At 46.7% G+C, this 21,881-nt stretch overlaps 1 pseudogene; it reads left to right on the top strand.

Moving 5' to 3' along the window:
- Nucleotides 1-21,881, top strand: part of LOC135213378 (uncharacterized) — an 80,423-nt pseudogene that overhangs the window by 28,274 nt on the left and 30,268 nt on the right.

Genomic DNA, 21,881 nt, shown 5'->3' with positions numbered 1-21,881 from the left:
ATTCTCCAAACCTACTACTAGTGGAGAGCCCGGAAAGCGAGTAGGCGCTCCGCCGATTGTGGAAAGAAGAAACTGGGTAAGCATATAGGACCGACTCCGCCAGCCATCCCCCACCACAACCACCGGGGCACCTGGAAGGGGAGGGAGATCAAACTCTACGGTGCACACCGGAGGAGGCCGGAGCAGTCAGCAGGAGGGGTGGCCAACCCATACCCCCGCCACGCAGAGCTCCCCTAGGGCCCGAGGCAAAGACGATGTCCGCCGCCAGAATCCCAGCTGTCCCGCGCTCCCGGGACCCCCCGCCCCCTCCCGTACTGGGAGAGGAGATGGGAGAAGCTCGAAAGGTTGCCATAGCGACCAAAGCGAGCCCGGACAGACCCCCCCCCTACTGCACAGGAGGGAGGAAGGAACTGGAGCTAGGGCGACCAGAGGGTGACCACACGATCGCTAGTGGACCAAGGAGTGATAAAGCAGCAGCAAACTGACTAGGCCAAGACCACGTGAACTCAATGTACCAGGGAACGGAAATGCATCAAAACTGTATATGAATAGTATAATGCAACAAAACCGCCTAGGCACAGGTCGCCCTAGCCGCTAACCCAAATAAACATAAATATCATAACATCGTAACAAAAAGAGAGAGAGAGAGAGAGAGGGAAACACGAGTGAGAGAAAAGAAGTCCAGGAGGAGAAGGCTAGTTTCCGAGGAACAGTCAACTACTCAAAAGCTAGCCAAAGCCGATACGAAGAGCAAAGGCCAGGATGCAGACTAGAAATTCGAACACTCTAGCGCCTAAACACCTAGACAAAGAGACATGCATGCATGAACTATATCTAAGGCATGGGCTGTGAATTCCCTAAAAGGACGTAATACGATGCAAAAACTTAAAAGCGAACTAAAGTAACACGTAACCTATAACCCATGGAAGGCTAAAATATAGGAAGACGTCCCAGTATGGAGGACTAGGACGCCTAACCAAGCATGAGGCGAGCCGATGGCCGCCATGCGTCAGACCAGGCGACCGTATTTGGACCTAAAAATGGAAAATACAGGTTCCTGGCTGACAAAAACTAAATCCAAACCTTTTCAGGGTACTTAACTTAGCTGCGGCGATAGCGGCACGTTCCATGGTGATAATAAATCCTACGAAAGGGGGCACAACACAAGAGCAAAAGGAAGGCACGTGTTTACCAGTTGAAGCTAACGAAAAAGGATAACCACTAGAGGCGCTGCAGTCCGCGTGGCGTGGGTAGTAGTAGTAGTAGCTGCCGTCTCCGCCTATGGATCGGCTCTCGCAGGTGGGGATTTTGATGTAGGGAGAGTTCTAAATGGCAATAGGTTCGTGGTAGTGGTCTCACTCGCCCCCTGTTTCCATACCGACACTCTTTTTTTATTAGAGTGAGCGGTCAGTTAACTGATATCCTCTTGAATTTGTTTTTTTCTCTGGTATGTGTTAGATCATTTACCTTTGAAATAATGAACTTAAGGATTTATTTCACACAGCGACACGAACTGAGCCCAGAAATGTGTATTTATGGGAAGGGAAATAAGTGTTGCCTATAGAAGTTCCTTTCAATCTATTGATATCGTAAGGAGTTATTCTCTCTCTCTCTCTCTCTATCTCTCTCTCATCTCTCTCTCTTCTCTCTCTCTCTCTCTCTCTCTCTCTCTCTGTTATTGGCTGTTTATATATTTCTAATGGTAAAATGTTAAGATGACTTTGGAATGATATTAATTAATACCAATTCAATGGTATCTTTTGATGTAGGATGATACTTTAAGTATACATTTGGTATTTGAACTTTCAAGATAGACAGATATGGGCATTTCTGGGCTCAGCTCGTGTCGCTTGCGCGAAATATCCTTTAATCTATTATTTCTAGGGTAAATGTACTAACACATACCAGAGAATAAATAAAATAAAGAAAAAAGGTCAGTATAACTGACTCGCTCACCCTCTAGGAGGGTGTCGGTATGAACACTAGGCGAGTGAGACCACTACCACGAGCAAATGCCAATAGAAATCTCCCACTACAAAAACCCTCCAAGAGGGGAGCCGTCCCACAGAGAGAGCAGCTCGTACTACTACTACTCCATCCCATGCTTGCGACTGCTGCGCCTCTGGTGGACATCCTTTTCAGTTAGCTCACACGAGTCACACGTGTTATTTTTCTCTCTGTGATTTTTGTGCCCTTTCTTCGGATTTTCGATAATGGAGCGTGCAGCTATTGCAGCAGCTAAGTTAAGTACTCAGTATTTACGGTTAGCGAGTTTTTTCCGTCCCCGAGACAGTATTTGCCGTTTTTTAGGTACAAATACGTTCTCGGGGGACTGAAGCATGGCAGCATGGTCCTGCCGCATGTTGGGTTCGTTCTTGGTCTCCCATACCTAGAACATCCCTTATTATTTACGCTCTATTTTGATTATCCGCGTCGTTAGGTCTACTCAGGTTTGTCATACATGTATGTATTTCACCTTATGTAGGCTTTTTCTATCCAGACCCACTAGTCCAGGTTTTCTTAGTATCGGCCCCTGACTAGCTTTGAGTGGTAGACTCGCCTTCGGGCTAGTCCGCACACTCCTGGATTTTTTCTCCTCCCTGCTTTTTACCTTCTTTCTCATTTTTATTATATATATTTATATGTTTTGTCACTGTGAGTTAGTTACGTCTGGCTTAGCCTAGGTCCCGGCTCGTAGAGCCTAGTCTACGTTGATCAGTTCGGTCCGCTTCCACATAGCTTCTCTCTGATCAGTTGGTTTAGCCCTATGGGCCTATATGCTACCGCTTTTTCAGTTCAGGTTGCTTCCCGATAGCTTCTCTCTGATCATTGGTTGGCCTAGGCTTGGTTACGGTATCTTAGTTTACGCCTCGTGGTCACTACGTGATCACGAGTCAGCCAGACGCCTGCCAGTCCCCCTCCCCCCTCTCCCGCTCTCCCATAGAGTCGGGTGGGGGTGGGTCGGTCTGTCCTTGCTCGCCCCGCATGCCCGAGCCTGGCTCCCCCTCTCCCTCCACCGGAGGGACCTGGGAGTCCGACAGTCCTGACTGGTTCCGACCTACTCCGCTTCTCGGCTCGGCCGGGTGGTACGTTGTGGGGGGCCCTGGCCTTCCCCCCCTCCGTTACTTCCTTGCCGCTCCGGCTAGCTCGAGTCTGTATGTCATCTCGCCCTTCCCTCCTTACTAGATTCTCCTCCCTACGGAGCCCCTGGTATCCAGCGGAAGGGTATAGTCCACCGTATTGGACCGGAGCATACAGTAGGTCTTTACTAACCGTACCGTATTGCTGAGTTACTACACTCCGCTTCACTGGACCTAGTCCGGTTCATTGCATGACATTGCATGTAGGTTTAAGTTATCTTTTAAGTTTATCTTAAGTTTCTTAAACCATCCCTACCCCTCCCTTTCATTTTACCGGATCTCTCCGGGATTATAGCCTATTCAGGCAATGCAGGGAGGGGTTATGCCCATTTTTTTTCCGAGCTCCGCATGTAACGGAGTTCTTTGTCCTTAGTCTGTAAGTGTTCCCCCTTTAAGATACTCATGTGTCTTCCCACTTACAGGCCACCAACTGTGAGCATCCGGGATGTTCCGCTACACTTCAGGACCCCTGTGGACACGAAGTTTGCCGGTCCCATGCTCCATGCGCGACTCCGCACGGGACATCCAGGTCTGGTACCATGAGACGTGTACCATATGTTACGATCTGGTGAGCCAGCTTTTGGAAGGCGTAAGTATTCCATCTCCGCATGCTGCTCCGCTTCTTTTAGTACTTAAGTTTACGTTATTTACTTTAACTTAAGGCATCTAGTTTTAAGTTATATTCTAAGTTTTAGTTTTTTAAGTGATTCTTAAATCTAAAATATACCCTCTCTTACAGGCTCCGGCAGTAAGAGATACGGCATTGGCTACCCTGCGGGCCTGGGCGGAGGTTTTGGCAAGAACGCCGCCAAGGGTCAGCCCTACATACTGGAGAAGCGATTAGCTCTGTTAATCTTTCCCGGAGGCAAGGCGACTGGGTACGTCGACCCGGTAGAGGCGGACCCCTCTATGCCTTTATCCAACAACAACTGGCGGCCTCCTTAACAGAACAAGACCAGGATATCTCCACGGATGTCGCAACCCTGGATATAAATGTTGAACCTATGGTATTATAGACGACCTGTTGCCGAGGTAAGTAATGCAGGTACCCAAGGGTCTCCCTTGGGAGTGACTGTTTCTTCTACCCCTGCAACCTCTCCATCCTTCCAAGGCTTTACGGGTGATGAGTTATATACTCCTCCAGAGGCTTCGGTTAGACCTAAGATCAAGTCCAAACATATGACCTTGACTAAGACGTCATCGTCTTCGAAGAAGACGTCATCGTCTTCGAAGAAGACGTCCTCGTCTTCTTCCTCGCGCAAGTCTCCGGCTCGTAATCCCGGCCCAGAAGTCTAAAGGGTCTAGCTCCGGCTCAAAGTCCTCAAAGAGTAAACCTAAGGAGAAATCCCGCACCCGGCAGTATCACCAGTTCCACTACCGTTTGGTGCCTATTCAGAGTCTCCCCCCTCCCCACCTCCGCAGCAGCTCCGGCTTTGGACACCAATGCTGGCCTGTTGCAACAGGTGGGCGACCTAGTGGGCTCCCTTAAGACGAGTATGGAAACATATGAATATCCCGCCTGTCGGACAGGATCACTTCTCAGGACACTATTATAGCCGGTCTAAAGAGAAGCCCCTCTTGCCTCTCCCTCAACCTCCAACACTAGCGGATCTCAGCTTCCCCCGCATGACTCGCTGCCCGCTTTCTCCATGAACAATCCTTGGAGAGTAGCATCATACGCCCCCTTCCAAGATGGTCTCATCTCCATACCCCGGAGTTTGGAACTCGAAGAATAGAGGACTTCGAGTTCTACGGAAGGCCTACAGCCTCCCTCATAGGCTACGCTAGGCTCACGCCTTCGGCTATGGTTAGGGATGAACAGGGTACCAAAGGAGACAGTCTCTATTCTCGAGACCAGGCTCAGCGAGAATGGCTCAGATGTTTAGAGGACATGGACTGTTCGAACACCAAGATCCAACCATTCAAAGTCCCTTTACCATTTTCACGATGGACGAGTACCCCGCTCCCTTTCCTAACCAAGATAGCTAGGTCGCCATCTCAGCAGCTCAGAAAGGGGAACCCATGCCTCAGTTAAAAGAAGCAGACCCCACATCTCCGTTGCTCCCTTCAATTGGAGAATTGTGGGAAGACTTGCCTAATACTTTCACAGCTGGCAAACTCAAACCTGACTGTGCTATGGAGCAGTTTGGTGAAAAGCTGCCCAGGCTCCCTGATAGTCTTATTCAAGCGGAATTTGACTCGAAAACACGACTAGCCAGGTCAATCAACCTGATGGCTATGTCTGAGGTAGCAACCATGGCTTTATGGTTCAGAACCAATTTTTAAGCTTATGACCAAAGCCCTGACTCAAACGTGCAGTCAGATATGTTCGAGTTTGCCACTGCCAGAACGAATTGTAGGAATGCATGTCCTGCTAGAGGCAACCATTCGTCATGAACCGAATAGGTTACTCCTCTTCTAACATCTGGGGCGCAGATCTCTTCCCAGAGACTATGGTAAAGGAAGTCCAGGCAGAGGCTACGAGGTTGAACCAGAGCCTTAAGGACCGTTGGGGTCTTACGGCTAGGAGAAGGCAAGACCTGACACCAAAAGGTAAGGGGCAAAGGAAACCCAGACGTTTCCAGCCTTACCTAAAGAAGCAACCGCGCTTCCCTCAACAAGTTCCTACAGTGCCGTTAGTGCAGACAGCCCAGCCCTCCACGTCTAAAGGTCAATCACAGCCTATTTATGTGATATCCCCTCAGCCTCAGCCCTCCACCTCATACGCCATCTCTCCAGCTTACAATCAAGCCTTCGAGAGTCAAGCTTCTCAGAAGTATGACCGCTCGAACAAGGGAGGCAGAGGTAAGCGGGTCCTTTCGTGGGAGAGGATCGGGAGGCCCCTTCAATAGGGGAAAGCACTTCAGAGGGAGGTCGAGGGGGTTACCAGAACCAATGAAGAACTTCAGGTAGGAGGGAGGCTGTTTCACTTTCGCCACCGGTGGAACTTCAGCCATGGGCTCAGAGCATAGTGTCAAAAGGGCTGGGTTGGAGCTGGTGACGAACCCACCTCCAGCCAGACCTTTCCGTCAACTTCCTTCCAAGGAATTGACAGAGTACTTGCAGAGGACTCCTTCAGAAAGGAGCTATAGTCAAAGTCAAAAGGTTAAAATTTCAAGGTCGCTTGTTCAGCGTTCCAAAGAAAGGCTCAACAAAAGAAGGGTAATCTTAGGACTTGTCCCGCTTAAACTTAGCCATCCGCTGCGACAAGTTCAAGATGCTCACGATCTCACAGGTGCGGACCTTACTTCCCCGTGGGCCGTCACCACCTCTATCGATCTTACAGACGCCTACTATCATATCCCTATTGCAAAGCACTTCCGTCCGTATCTGGGATTCAAGATAGGAGATCAGACGTTCTCCTTCAAGGTAGTCCCGTTCGGGCTCAACGTGGCACCCAGGGTGTTTCACGAAGCTAGCGGAAGTAGTAGTGCAACAGCTCAGAGCTCAAGGGATTATGGTAGTAGCGTATCTCGACGATTGGTTGATCTGGGCCCCATCAGTCGAAGAATGCAAACAAGCCACACTGAAAGTGATCCAATTCCTAGAATATCTAGGATTCAAGATAAACAGATCCAAATCAAGACTCACTCCAGAGTCAAACTTTCAGTGGCTAGGCATCAATGAATCTATCCTCACACACTCTGTCGATTCCATCCACCAAAAGGAAGAAATAGCGAAGTCAGTCAAGCAATTTCTAAGTCACAAAACTAGCATCCAGGAGAGCTCAGGAAAGGATCCTCGGCTCTCTCCCAGTTTGCTTCAGTAAACGAACATCTTAATGAAAGCCAAACTAAAAGATCTAACCAGGATCTGGCGCTCACGAGCAATGTCAGGTCCAGGGACAAGCTATCCTCAGTGCCTCTGATTCTAAGAACCGGCTTCGGCCGTGGGCAAAAGTCAAGAATCTGTCAGTGTCAGTTCCTCTTCAGTTCCCTCCACCAGGGATCACCATCCACACAGACGCGTCCTTAAGCGGCTGGGGAGGGTACTCCCAAGTCAAAAAGGTTCAAGGAATTTGGTCACCCCAGTTCCGTCAGTTTCCGCCATATAAACGTACTGGAGGCAATGGCAGTTTTCTTGACTCTGAAAAGATTACGCCCACCAAGGTACTCCCACATAAAGCTAGTCTTGGACAGCGCAGTGTTAGTACATTGCATAAACAGAGGAGGCTCCAAGTCGCGTCATCTAAACCACGTCATGATAGCCATCTTCTCCCTGGTCAGACAAATTCAGTTGGCATCTTTCCTCCACCCCACTAGCTGAGTGAGAAACGTCATAGCAGACGCCCTATCCCACGATCAGTACCCTAGAGTCGGAATGGTCTCTAGACGAGAGTTCGTTCCAATGGATCCTTCAAAGAGTCCCAGGGCTACAGGTGGATCTCTTCGCATCACAAGCAAACCACAAACTACCGTGTTATGTAGCCCCCAACCTGGACCCTCTGGCTTACGCCACGGACGCCCTGGCTCCTGGACTGGAACAACTGGGAGAAGATTTTACGTCTTCCCTCCATTGAATCTCCTTATGAAGGTATTAGACAAACTCAGGACATTCAGGGGTCAAGTGGCTCTAGTAGCCCCAGACTGGCCGAAGAGCAATTGGTACCCCATGATTCTGGAACTGGGCCTTCGTCCCCTTCGGATCCCCAGTCCCAAGCTCTCCCAGTCAGTACAAACGAAGACTGTGTTCGCTTCCTCAGGGATTCTCAAAACCCTAACTTTATGGATTTCATGAAGTTTGCGGCAAGAAGAGATGCGAATATTGACCCTCAGAATATCTTTTCCTGGAATCCGATAAAAGGGATTCAACTTTGAGGCAGTATGATTGCTGCCGTCAAAAAGTTAGCAATCTTCCTGAGGGAGTCAGATATCAGAGTTCATGACAGTTAATTCTGCTATATCCTTTTTCAGATCTTTATTTGAAAAGGGTTTAGCAGCTAGCACTATTACGACAAACAAGTCAGCATTGAAAAAGATATTTCAATTTGGATTTAACATAGACTTGACAGATACCTATTTCTCGTCTATTCCTAAAGCATGTGCTAGACTTAGGCCCTCTGTCAGGCCTACGTCAGTTTCATGGTTCTTAAACGATGTTCTAAAACTGGCTTCCGAAACCGATAATGACACATGCTCGTTTATGATGCTCCTAAGGAAAAACTCTGTTTTATTAAGCCTAGCTTCAGGAGCAAGAATTTCAGAAACTGTCGGCTTTATCCAGAGATCCGGATCATGTTCAATTCCTTCCCACAGGGGAAGTGCTACTTTCTCCGGAACGTAGTTTTTTAGCAAAGAATGAAGATCCTTTGATGAGGTGGGAACCTTGGAAGGTATTACCCCCTTCCGCAAGATGTTTCCCTTTGTCCAGTTTCAACCTTACGAGCCTTTCTATCCAGGACCTCCTCTTCCTCATCGGGGCCCCTCTTTAGGAGGGAAAAAGGGTGGTACTTTATCCACTAAAGGCATCAGGCAACAAATCCTGTACTTTATCAAACAAGCCAATCCTGACTCCTTTCCAAAAGCACATGATGTCAGGGCAGTAGCCACCTCAATTAATTACTTCCAGCATATGAATTTTGATGATTTAAAGAAGTATACGGATGGAAATCGCCGACAGTGTTCAAACGTCACTACCTTAAGTCCTTGGAAGCTCTGAAATTCCCAGCAGTAGCAGCGGGTAACATAGTTTCCCCTGACTCTAGTTAGATTATAGTAGAAGATTCAGTCCTCCTTTCTACCTGCCTCACCCAACAGTTCGTCTATTCCTACCCTTGTTCATTAGCTTAGCATTCACCTTGTGTCTTAGCTGCTTTATGATTATATAGTGTCCCTTTTGTTCTGGTTAGGGACCACACCACAGCTGATTACCATACTGATCTCATAGATGTTATCCCCTTATTTTTATGCTAGGGGATACATCATATTACAATGGTTACGGGTTTTTTGTATATTAAGTCATATACATTCCTGAGATATATATTTTTTGTGATTGATCAAATATTTATGTAACTTTATATTAATTGCTATTTCTATTTTGATACATGTTGTTACACAGATTTATTATGATAGGTAATCATTTTACCTATTTGTATATATGTAAATACCTTATATTATTAACATAATCAGTTTTAAGGGTAATTTAAGCATAATTCTGATTTTGTTTTACTGTGTATTTGTATCTTTTAGCAATTATATCATTCATTATTTGTATCTTTTATTTATTTTGAGACCTATTTTGTTTACTTTCTTTACAATCTTGTGCTGTTTCTCTGGTACGATTTCGCGCAAGCGACACGAGCTGAGCCCAGAAAAAAAGGATTTTGACGTAAGGAAAAATCTATTTCTGGGCGATTGGCTCGTGTCGCCAGCGAAATACCCCCCCTACCCGTCCCTTCGCTCAGATTGTCTGCTAACTTCAGGATGGCCACCAGAGGCGCAGCAGTCGCAAGCATGGGATGGAGTAGTAGTAGTACGAGGCTGCTCTCTCTGTGGGACGGCTCCCCTCTTGGAGGGTTTTGTAGTGGGAGATTTCTATTGGCATTTGGCTCGTGGTAGTGGTCTCACTCGCCTAGTGTTCATACCGACACCCTCCTAGAGGGTGAGCGAGTCAGTTATAACTGACCTTTTTCTTTATTTTATTTATTCTCTGGTAATGTGTTAGTACATTTACCTAGAAAATAATAGATTAAAGGATATTCGCTGGCGCACGAGCCTAATCGCCCAGAAATAGATTTTTCTTACTTCGTCAAAATCCTTTTTTTAGAGGGGGAGTTCTAACTATTCGCGGGTTTGCGCTATTTGCGGGGGTCCCTGGTACACATCCCCCGCGAATACGGGGGAACACTGTATACTGTTAAATTTAAACCTAGTTTATAACTGAAGGTGACAAAACTGTTCAAGCTGCTAATGGCTATTATCGTGTGTCGGCAACAAGGATAAAAACTCTAGTAAACATATGCCATCAAACTCAACCGTAGATAAAATTGAGATAAAATAGTTCTGATCAAAACTACTGGGCTTGAAAGAACACATTTTACTGTTGGTTTCATGCCGATATAAGAAAAATAACGTAAAGTTCGTATTTCAATGATATTAAGGAAAATTGCGAACAGAATCACGTCATTTTTTATTCAATAAACATGCTGTCAACGTAATCTGTTAACGGAAAAAAAAAGTTCACAATCACAACGAGACATATTCAATTCATATTTCTACTTAAAAACACGTCGTACACTATAAGGAAAAATAACCTTGTCTCATATTCGTTTATGCCAACTAGAAGCAAGAAAATTTGCTCAGAATTACGTTAAATATGGCGAAACAAACTCGTGTTCGCCATCAACTGATTTAAAACCAAAACATTAGCCGCTCTGTGGAATACTAGCTTAGATTTGCCGTAGTATTTTATAATACAATAATATGAGAATACATACAATATTATTGGATACAGTGAAGTAATGTATAACTTTTTAAAGATTTATGAAAAAGATGCATAAATAATAAAATAACACCATGCAATTTTTGGAACAGTGGCGAACAAGAACGAGCATGAAAAAACATCCTCTGACAATGTGGAGGGTAGTTACGAAAACTGCCTTAATTTGTATCATATTTATGTACAAAAATAAAAATACCCTATACGTAATATATTTTCATACACATTTTAAACATAAGAGCATGAAAATTTATATAATCGACACATCGATGGCTAAATTTGCACTTTTTTCAACTCTATATTTTTGGAAGAGCAGCAGGCAGTGCTTACAAGAAGTACATGAAAAAACATCGTATTTGATAACGTGAAGGGCAGTTTCAAAGCTGCCTTAGTATCATATTTCTGCGCAGAATTAAGGCACCGTTTGACTGGTCCAGGGCGCTGTTAACTGGTCTAGAATTTTGAAAGGTGTGCGGCTGCCGTAGGCTTTAAAATCGTTTAGCGTCGGCGGCCAGGAACGGAACCCCTGCCACTAACCGAGGGCCGCCTGTACCCGCTCCTCTCTCTTGGCGCCAGACATTCGTGAGAGAGCAGGTGTCGTTGTAGTGCTTGATAAAGTCATCAGGGTGCAGCATTGCTGTCCTCGATTCGTCTGACTGGTCACCTGGTTGGTCACCTGACTTTAGTACAGACGGACTGACTATGCACTTACTCCTTGTCCTTTACTACCGCAGTTCGGCGGCATTATGGTAGGAGACTTTGAGTTCTAGTATCTTAGACTTGGGTTGAGTTTTTAACTGCCTATGATATATATTTCTTTGATTGTTTTATGTCCTATTCTGCCCGAAAGGGAAATTGTACTCAGATTTCCTCCTTCTTTTCAATGTGGTTAATCGGGCTAGATAAATTATATTAAGGTAATGTGTATTAATATGGAATGTTTATTATAAAATTAATATTAATAATACTTACATGTATAATTTATCTAGTCCCACCCATCCTACCCCACGATCTGCCTATCACAACTGATTTTCATGGGAGGTTTTGTAACTGTCAACGGCAGTGTTTCCAAGTGGCGGACAGAATAGGAGGTAACAGGGTTGCCAATGTGGTAAATTTTGGTGTGTTTTGTTTTTGGGGATTTAGGGCTAGATAAATTAAACAGGTAAGTATTATTGATATTAATTTTTATAATAAAATTTCCATGTCTGTACAGTATCACATTTCCAGGGCCTTAGCTGGACGTGAATAACTTCTTTTGAGAATCACCACCTACCTTACAACGATGAGTGACCTTGGTGTTGCAAAGCTGAAGTTGTCAAAATTATTCGCCTCATAATGATTTTCCTGCAATGATTAAAGAAGTAAGTATTGTTAATTATGGTATTTGTTATTTTATTTATGACTTGTAATTGCTCTGGCGGTGCTAGTTCTGTGTATTTTTTAAAGTTAGGTGATGCTAGACCATTCAGCATTTGACTGGTAATTTTCTATTCATGCTGATCTGTACATTGAATGAAACTTATTATAAGTACTGAGATCTTGTATGTATGTGTTCTGTAAGCAAACTCATAACTAGAACTTTCTAGCAAATCCTGTTCAGTTAGGTAATGTCTTCTTCAGCTTAGGCTAGCTATACTGTTCCTGAATGTTACAGCTTCAATGAGAGTATAGTGTCATCGGTTGAAAAATGCAAACGTCAGGCATTTTTATAGAGAAACCCTCACTACATAAAGGTTTTGTGATATGTTTTTTTGTCTTGACTACATTAGATACAAAGTTTAATTTATGGATAAAGCTAGAATAACATTGTGACTATAAATAACTTAACAAGTACTTAATTACATAGCTGTGAGTTTTCTTAGCAAAGTCCAGCTAGCTTTACAGCGAAGCCCCACCTACTGATTACGTTACGACACCTTTCCTTGAAGCTGATTGGTTGGAAATAGTTGTGAAAAGTTGGCTAATCCGTGGTTCTTTTCATCTTCATTTATTTTGCAGTGGTTGTTTTGCCCAACTAAAATATCTTGTGCTGATTATCAAAAAGAAATGTTACATTATCCCCTGAAATAAAATCACAATACACTTCTCCATAAAAAATAAAAAAAATATGAATGAAATCAAAACTGTTACTCGTTGCTTCAATGCTGTGCGTCATAAATGAGGTACACCTGAATGCAAATGTGACACGGATTGTCTGTGTTCAAATTGGTGCATTTAGATCGCTGGACAATGGTAATTAACATCTGATATTGTCAAACGTGTTCGCCATTCTAAATTTAAATACAAAAGACTTTCTCAGAGTTTTGCAGATGGTATTTCATATTGATTTCAGGAAATTTTACTACATTTTAGTAGTTTTAAAATAGATTTCACTGGAATCATTTAACACTCGGAGGGATGACAGACAAGCAGTGATTGCACTCTACAAAACCAGGTTGTTCCGACACGTTATACAAACCATCGGTCCTTAACATAAGGAATCACTATCAGCGCCAGCTGGACCAGTCGTAAGATTTAATGACAAGGTAGTTCGGCAGTAACTGCTTGTCCGATGGTCGGGAGTCTTGCTCGACTGGATATAAACATTCCACTTTGCTTTCGACCGTCGTTGGGTGCAGATGTGTGTTTACCTCTCTGCCTGCCTTCTGTCGTGAGATAGCCTATGTGCTTTTCGGCTTTCAGCCTTATTCTTTGTGTATCAGTGTGTGTAAGTGTAAGTATTTCTTTTGTTTTTGTTTGTGGTATTGCAGAAGAACCATGCAATCCCACGATTAGGAGAAGCCCTTGCACCCCATCCAACTGGAAAGTGTCTGGAGTGGGAGGCCGAAAGTGTGGGGCTTTCCGGTCAAGTTACTTGGTGGACCCTCATGCCCTGTGTACAAGGTGCCGAGGGCGTGAATGTTCTTGTGTTTTAACTTGTGATTGTTGTGTCCTCTTGGTCGGAGGAGCAGTGGGGAGCCGTACGAGAAGAAGAAGAAGCTGTGTAAAGCCGCCAAGGTGTCGTCGGGAAGCTCTCCCTCGACACCTCTGGTGATGGATACGTCGTCTTCTTTTTTCCCTCCTTGTCAGCTGCCGCATATGGCTCTCTCCCCTTCGGGGACATGTCTCTCTCTGCTTCTTTGCCTCTTCACTCGATCTGTCAAGGGCAGAGGTGGGGAGGGAGACATCCCGACCTTGAGTTGTACTTGGGGTCTTCTGTCCCGCTCAGGGGGGCTGGGATCTTTCTCTCGCTGAGCGAAAAGGAACCCCCTCCCCCCCAATTAGCCAATGGTTGCTTCCTCAGGTGTGTGCTGCCTCCGTGGTTGGGGACCTACAGCAGGTGTGGTGGGGCTCGCTGAGTCTTCTGGGCACTCTTAGTATTCAGGGCTCCTACTTCAATCTAGCTGGCAGCCCCGGTTTACTCATGGGGTGGTGGAGATGAGAAACAACTACAACAGTCTCAACCCTGGGTTACTCAGCTCCTCCTCACCTGGTATACATCCAGCACGTGACGATGGTCACCCCCACAGCTGCGATGCAGGCTCCATTGCCTTATGTACCCAAGAGGGAGTTTTTTACCCCCTCCTCCAGGTTTTGCTGTCCTCGCTCCTCCGCCTGACTTCGAGTGCCCGAAGAGCTCGCCCCTAGATCGTCCAGCTGTTGCCGTCGCTGTGCCTGCTGCCCCTGTTCCTGCCTGTGGAAAGTGCTGCCGCTTCTTCAGGTCCTCCCTGCCAAAGTAGAGCCGTTTCCACCACAGCACCCCCAGCTCCAGCCTGGATGGGAGACCTGTCAGCTGTCCTGAGGAATTTGGTGAAGAAGTCCAGGAAGAAGAGGTAGGGATGTGTTCGTCGTCTTCTTCGTCGTCTTCTGCTGCCTCTTCTCCTTCGACTTCCAGGCACCCCAGCTGAGGAAGAAGAAGGTGGCCTCGCCCCCCCAATAAGTCTTGCACAGAGACTTCTAAGGGTCTGTCTCGCTCCAGTGAGACAGGTGGGTCTTCCGCTGGTCCTCCCCGTTCCTCCGGGAATGGGGTGGGGCCCATCTCTCCTTCCTTAGGGAAGAGGAAGACGGGGACCGCTGGTACCTCCACTCCCGGCTCCAGAGGTTCCACCTCTGGACCGGGAACCATCTCGGCCGCTTGCTCCCGAGTGTCACTGAGTGTACGGTCACCTGCTGGTGACCATGCAGCCAAGGTCCAGACGGCTGAGTACGCTCACCATCAGGACCCAGGCACGGAGTGGAAGGATGGTAGAGTCACTCAGGTGAATCTCTCTAGGACCGGCGATCACTTGCGCAGCAATCGTCCGGTACCCAGGTTGACGTGACGGTCCCAATCAGACTGTTCATGTGTCGAGGTTCCCCCGGTCACCAGGAACAGGTTCGGCAGCTTCTGGGACCGTGATGCGTCATGAGGACGGTGCCCGCTCTGACTGCGTTAGTAGATGCTACCAGTCACCCGACTGTCAATCCCATCAGTGTGATTGGATGGCCTGCACGGTGGTAGCAGCTCCCCTGATGCTACTGTCCTCAGTCCAGCACTTCACCGCAGGGAGATCGTTGGTCCAGACCTGCAGCTCGATCACCACCGCAGGTTGGCGATCGCCTGCAGTCCTCCCAGTTTACTGGTTCTGCTGGTAGGCAAGGTAGGAGCTTCAGGTCTTCCTCACCTGTCCCTTCAACCTCCTTGGGCTACACCGGGAGGAGCGAGGTGAATTGGAGTGACCTTGAGGAGTGTGCTCCTTACGGTCCGGCCACGAGAGCTTAAGGGACAGATCATATGCTCAAGTGGTTAGAGGAGACCACGAGGGGTCTTGCAAGGTTCTTCCTCCTGAAGGAAGAGTGTCTTGGGAGGTGATCGTCCTGGATGGATCTGACGGTCCATCGCCTCAGGATGCGATCACCCCAAGATACAGAGGTCCTTTGCAGAGATAATTGCGCTGATTTGTTAGCACAAAGACCTCGGGGAAGGATCGGTGGTTGCTCCCTCTGACCCTTCATCGAGGTTAGAGTCGTTCTTGGGTCTAAGAAGGAACCCAGAGCTACGGTGGGGCTACCCCGGTTTTCCTTAGCCGACAGAGTGCTGGACCAAGTGAACGCCCTTGTCTCCTGACAAGAGGCCTCACTCAGGGCCAGCAAGTTGGACAAGCTGCTGCCCCCTCCTCTGCCTCGTCAGCGGCGTTTCTACGTGCCTTCGACAGACCCGTTGCCAACCAAGCAGGTTGCGAGCTAACTCCGTTAGTGTCTCTTCAGCACCTGCTGTCAGAGAACCTCTGGTTCTTGTAGCAAGAGGCATCGGCCCTGGAGTCCACGGCCATGGCAGCTTTCCAGGCCGTCTCCTGGCTGGATCTGTGTTCCCTCACAGTATCCAAAGTCGTAGCGTCCTTGGGAGCTATAGTTCCTGGGGAAGACTTGGGCGTTCAGGAGACTGCCAGTCTGGAGGTAGGGCCATCTCCTACCTCACCCACCAGATGGCCAACCTGTGGGCCAACCTGGTTTTGAGGAGAAGGGACGCAGTCCTGACTCGCGTAAGCAGGGCGGCCGGTCACGAGGTAACATTGGGTCTGAGGAACGGACCGTTGCTGGGTTCCTCCTCTCTCTTCTCCAGAGAGATGGTGGATGGAAAAGTGTAGAGCTGAGGACAGCGATCGCTTAGTACACCAGGCAATTGCGAAGACTTCTGGGCAGTCTCGTTTAACTGCGGCTAAACCTCGGAGCTTCCTCTGCTCCCAAGACGTCATCATCGTCAAGGTGGGAAAGGGGCTAAGCAAAAGGGGAAGAGAGGGAAGCGCTAAGGATGGCATTCCCTCTCACCTGCTGCCAGAAGTGGGGGGGATGCCTGGTGAGCCACTGGGCAACTTGGCAGGACTACGGAGCTGAGACTTGGGTAGTGGATGCCCTTCGGGAGGGATATCTACTTCTCTTCGAGTCGAGGCCACCCCTCACCTCACCTGGTCCACCTTTAAACATACATCCCTGGTTCTGCCAGGGACGTAGCACTGACTCAAGAAGTGCAAACCATGCTGAGCAAAGGAGCTGTGGAAATCGTGGGAGATCAGTCACTGGGGTCCTACAGCCGACTTTTCCTGGTGGAGAAGTCTACAGGGGGCTGGAGACCGGTGATCGATCTCTCTCCCTTGAACTGATTCTTCGCCAGACTCGGTTTTCATGATGGAAACAGCACGCTCAGTGCTCGATTCCATCAGGGAGAACGATTTCCTACTTGCAGTGGACCTGAAGGATGCGTATTTCCAAATACCCATCCATCAGTTCTCCAGGAAGTACTTCGCTTTATCCTCGACGGGACGGTGACCATTCAGGGCACTTTGTTTCAGTCTCTCAACCGCCCCGCAGGTGTTTCACGCTAGTATTCACTCTGGTGTCGGCTTGGGCCCATTCGATCGGATATGTCTGATGAGGTCTCTTGACGATTGGCTGGTCCAGGTGAGCTCTTGCTCACAGTTGTACAGGACAGAGATTGCCTCCTCAACTTCTGCTGTGATCTTGGGATCGTGGTAAATTTCGATATGGTAGCAGCATGAGTCTTCCCTGCAGACTCGTGGATCAGCAGGTTCAGGGAAGCAGCTTGACGGTTCCTGTCACGACAGGAACAGTCATCCTCAGCAGTGACCAAGTCATGATCTGCAATCCTTTCTGGTTTCCCTCTCATGGAGGAAGTAAGGGAGGATCTGGCCTGGGGTGGATAGACGACAGGAACTTCTTAATGGAGTGCCGCTGCACACTCCCCCTCTGAAGATGCTTAGTTCCCAAATGCATTTCAACCAAGGGTTGGGGCGCACACCTGGAAGAAATGCTGGTTGCAGGAGTGTGGAACCATCATGACAGGCACCTTCACATCAACTTCCTGGAACTCATGGCAGCGTTTCTCGCTCTCCAAAAATTCCGGGAATGACTGATGGGACACTCGATGGTGTTGATAAGCAACAACACCATGGTAGTGGCATACATCAACAAACAAGAGGGGCTTAGTATCCCTCCCGTTACACCAGTTGACAATACAGGTGCACAAGTGGGCCGTAGCTTACTCGGTAGAGCTGTCAGCCAGATACATTGCAGGCAAGAGGAATGTAGTGGCAGACAAGCTCAGCCGATCAGAATCAGGTGATTGGGACAGAGTGGTCTTTTCACCCAGATGTGGCGGAAAGGCTGTTCGACCTGTGGGAGTGTCCAGTAGTGGATCTGTTTGCCACCCGGCACAACAGAAAACTTCAGGTTTTCTTCTCAGTAGTGCCGGACCCATGGGCAGCTGCAGAGGATGTGTTCTAACATCAGTGGGACAACCTCGTAGTTTATACTTTTCCCCTGTTCTGCCTGATTCGGAAGGTGATCAGCAGGGTGCTGGTCACCAGCAATCTTCAGATGATTCTGGTGGTATCCAGACCTGCTGGCTCTTCTTTCAGAGGCACCGCAAGAGATTCCCCCATAGTACAACCTGCTGTGTCAACCGCATGTGGAACAATACCACCAGGCAGTACATTTCCTGTGTCTTTACGGCTGGCGGATATCCGCCGTCTCTTGCGAGCGAGAAGCTTTTCTCACTGAGCATCAACAGAGATGGGTGGATACCTCAGAGAGTCCTCTTCAGCATTATACCAGGGAAAGTGGTCTGTCTTCTTGTGGTTGGTGTCATAGACAGGGTCTCTCTCCACTCAGAGCCACTCTTCAGCAGGTAACGGATTTCCTGATCTTCCTTTGCCAAGAGAAGCTCCTCTCGTTCTCAGCAGCCAAAGGATACAGAGTTGCCCTGGCCCTAGTCCTTAAGCTGTGAAGAGTTGATATTTCCTCCTCCATGGAAATATCTCCCCTGATGATGGAGCTTTGAGAGGTCTGGCCCACCCAGGGAACTCAGGCCCCCCTGGGTGGGATGTGACTCTTGTCTTCAGGAGTTTGACTCGCAGACCTTATGAGCCTCTCCGGGAGCCGTCAGACAGGGATCTGATCCACAAGACTGTCTTTCTGCTGGCCCTGGCATCGGCGAAGAGAGTAGGAGAACTTCATGGTCTTTCCTTTAATGTCAAACATTCGAGGGGATGGGGATCAGTTATGCTTGATTTCGTCCCACATTTCGTAACGAAGACTCAGAACCCTTTGGTCCCTGACAGCAGGTTCGATTCCTTCACAATCCTCTCCCTAGAAGACTATTGGTAATGATATGGAAGAAATGCTACTTTGTCCTGTTAGAGTGCTACGACGCTATCTGAAGAAACCTCGACACCTCATGCCTGAGTGTCGACACCTTCTTCGTTAGCACCTGGGTGACCAAGAAAGAAGTGTCCAAGAACACGGTTTCTTTCTGGCTTCGTGAGGTAATCAGGAAAGCGTATGACTCCGAGAGGAGTGCGACATCAGTACCTTTTGTTCGAGAGCCCACGAAGTTAGAGGTATTGGTATAACCCTTGCATTCCGCAAGAACTTGTCAGTTGTGCAGGTGCTGAAGGCAGGGGTGTGGTCCAACCAGACCACCTTCACCTCCTCCTACCTTTGGGATATTGCCCATAGGTCCTTGGACACTTTTTTTTCTTGGGATCCATAGTGGCTGCTCAAATAAGTTGTGTAGCTTACCCAGCTCATTTAACAGGACAAGGTTGCATCTCGTCCTCGTGATATCGCGTGAATGGAGAATGAATTGGTCAGAGGTCTGGCTGCTTATCCTGCAGACCTCACTCCGATCAGTTGGTCAGAGGCTAGGTTCACCCCCCCCCCCCCCTTTGCTCTTGCGACCAGGGAAGGAACCCAGGTTGGGCGAACACCAGTCTGTTCACAAGACTCAGATTCCTCCCACCAATCAGTGAGTCTTCCGTATGTAAAGGACCGATGGTTTGTATAACGTGTTGGAACAAATCACAAACCTGAGGTCCTTTACATACATGCCCACCTCATGCCACTTCTCATCTGTTTTCCTGGGGCCTAAAGCAAGTGTAATTTTACATCCAGTCGGGGGGACTCCTGATCATCAGACAAGCAGTTTATTGCCTAACTACCTTGTTATTGAATCTTACGACAGGTCCAGCTGGCACTGAAAGTAATACCATTATGTCAAAGGAACCTGCATGGTTTTGTATAGTTAGGAAAAAATACAATTTACTTTCAAAAATTGTGATTTTTACTTCTGCATGCCCATGCTGTCATCAACCACAGTTACTGGAGTGGGCCTAGCCTTTTACTAAAAGTCAGACTGCAAGCTGTCCCTTAACACCTTTTACGACACGCAGGATCTACGGTGGTAGTATTCTTATACCCCTAACTCAGGATCTTTTAGAATAACAAGTTTTTGATACCACAGACACAAAAACATGTTTTGAGGTAGAAAAACAAATTTTTGGTAGCTGCTGCGAGTTTCTCAACCCCACCTACTTTTCCTGATAAAATGGTATGGAAATGGATAAACATTTTTCTTGCACAGACCTGGCATATAACCGGGAATATAGCCTACCTAGGTGCTGATTTCACATCTGTGCGAGTAGTACAGAAAAAGAAATTGAGAAATAAAGACTAAGATATGAAAGAGAAATAAAAAATCAAATTTAAACTATGCTATAAAAGAGAGATAGTAAACTAAAGAAATAATACAAATAACAATCATTGAAGTGAGATTCATGTTAGCCTTGTCAACAAAAAGCATACGCACCACATTGCAATTTCTGAAGTTGTGATGATTCAGTGACAGGATTAGGAAGATCATTCCTCAGTTTTGTCACAAAAACAATAATACATAAAAAAATGTGGTACTGAGCAGCACAAAAGATAAGGCAAGACAAGTCTGTTAAGATGGTGTCTTCAGAATGCACAGTTAGCTGATTTGCAGTTTTTATTTTGTAGAGTTGAATTTGTAGTACATTGTTATTGGTGGTGACGTGTTTATTGTGTAGTGAAACTTGTAGTATTCAGTGTCCTTTGGATATGATGATAGTAATAGTAGTTGAAAGAATGAAAATAGTTCAAAGAATTTATTCATCTGTTTGGAATGAACTTTGGTTTTAGAGATATGTAAAACTTGTTTATTTAGAAAATTGCTGTCATGTATGTATATGTGTATACGTATATATATTCTTCAACAGGTGGCTTGTGATATAACCAGTAAAGTAGTCTTTGAGCAGATAGAGAAGGAGGCGCGTGCTCTTGATGTAGAGTGCCAGTAGCAGCGAAAAGTATAGTTTCCTCCCAAGTGAAACGGATATCTGAACTTTCCAGGAAAGAAATTAGTATTGAAAGGTAACAATTGGTGATTCTTGTTAGCAGGAAAGAGGCAAGTTATTTCATGGTCATTACAGGCAGTCCCTGGTTATCGGTGATCCGGTTTTGTGTCACCATAAGATTGGCGATTTATGGCGCCATAATGGGCCAAGTTCCGGTTATTGGCACCATAAGGGTTCTTAGGGTGTGCCATAAGGGTGCTTATGGTGCCAATAACTAGTTATCAGTGCCATAAGTGCCATTATGGCGCCATAAATCAGAGTTTCAGTTAAAGGCGGTTTTCACTTATCGGCACACTTCCGGGAACAGAATCCCCGCTGATATCTGGGGACTGCCTGTAATCTGTATACTATTCATAATGCCATTGAGGAACTGTGGAGAAATGTGTCATGTGGTTGGAAAATGGACCCAGATCTAAACAGTTAAGATGAAATTTAACATGTAAGAGAAAAGGTGAGGACAAAACCATAGAGAGCCTAGATATGGGTAGCAGAGCAAAGAAAAATCTTGGAGAAGTGGCACAGAGGAAGACTTGGACCAGATGGAAATTCAGGCAGAAAATTCACATGACAAAATTAGTAAACTCATTTCTTCACAAGACTTGCCATGGGAACACTTTTAAAACTATAAAAAAACTAACAGTGATTATGATAAGATTGTGATTGGTAGAAATCACAGATGCAAAAATGACTGTAACCCATTTATCCTCCATGCCCACTAATTCCTTGGCTGACCAGAACAAAAGATTGTTCCGACACGTTATACAAACCATCGGTCCGTTACATAAGGAATTATTGTTCAGCGCCAGCTGGACCGGTCGTAAGATTTACAACAAGGTAGTTCGGCAGTAACTGCTTGTCCGATGGTTGGAGGCCTGCCCGACTGGAGGTAAACATATCACTTTGCTTTCGACCGCCGCCGTCGGGTGAAGACGTGTGCTTGCCTCTCTGCCCGCCTCTGTTGTGAGATTACCAAAGCTGATTACCTCATTTCAACCTGTTTGTGTTAGAATACTATAGTGTGGAAGTGAATGTAAGTACTCTGTATTAATTTTGTTTTTATTATTTGTAGAAGGGCATCGCTGATAGAACATGCAGTCCCATGAATTGGAGA

The sequence above is a fragment of the Macrobrachium nipponense genome, chromosome 42 (assembly GCF_015104395.2).
Source record: "Macrobrachium nipponense isolate FS-2020 chromosome 42, ASM1510439v2, whole genome shotgun sequence".
NCBI lineage: Eukaryota > Metazoa > Arthropoda > Malacostraca > Decapoda > Palaemonidae > Macrobrachium > Macrobrachium nipponense.
The sequence above is the reverse complement of the archived record's forward strand: the minus strand, read 5'-3'. Positions and strand labels throughout refer to the sequence as shown.